The sequence below is a fragment of the Camelina sativa genome, chromosome 9, assembly GCF_000633955.1.
Source record: "Camelina sativa cultivar DH55 chromosome 9, Cs, whole genome shotgun sequence".
In the NCBI taxonomy this organism is placed as follows: Eukaryota; Viridiplantae; Streptophyta; class Magnoliopsida; order Brassicales; family Brassicaceae; genus Camelina; species Camelina sativa.
Genome location: NC_025693.1, coordinates 5,659,113 through 5,659,697, shown reverse-complemented (window position 1 = coordinate 5,659,697; position 585 = coordinate 5,659,113).

Below are 585 nucleotides of genomic sequence, written 5' to 3'. Positions count from 1 at the left end.
AAGGAAGTGGTGCAAACCTGCAGTTGGTTTTGTTAAATGCAACATTGGGTCATCATGGTATAGTACTTCACGCTTCTCTGGTGGTTCTTGGATTCTGAGGGACGCATGTGGCCAGGTAATTTACCATGCGAGAACTGCTTTTCGAGCCTCTGAATCACGCTTTATAGCGGCACTGCAGTGTTGCCTTTGGTCGGTGGAAGCTCTTGCTATACTTCAGGTTGATAAAGTAGAGTTTGCTATGGATGATAGGATGGTCATTGAGGCAATTAATAACCCTGCGGCTTGGCCACGCTTTAGTATTCTGTTGTCTACAATACATGAAGCCTTATCCAATTTCACAACATGGCGAGCCAGTGTGGTTGTGAGCTCTGCAAATTCTGTGGCCTTGGCAATTGCGAAGAGTGTTACAAGAGATGGTAGACTACAGTCTTATCTATCCCTTGGAGGGCCGTCTTGGCTCCATAATCAAGTGAGGGATGAGGCACTTTAGTTTGTGGTTTGATGTTTTTCTTTTTTCTGCATTTTCTTTCCTTGTTCAAACATTCTAATAAGTTCTATCAGACGACAAAAAAAAAAAAAAAAAAA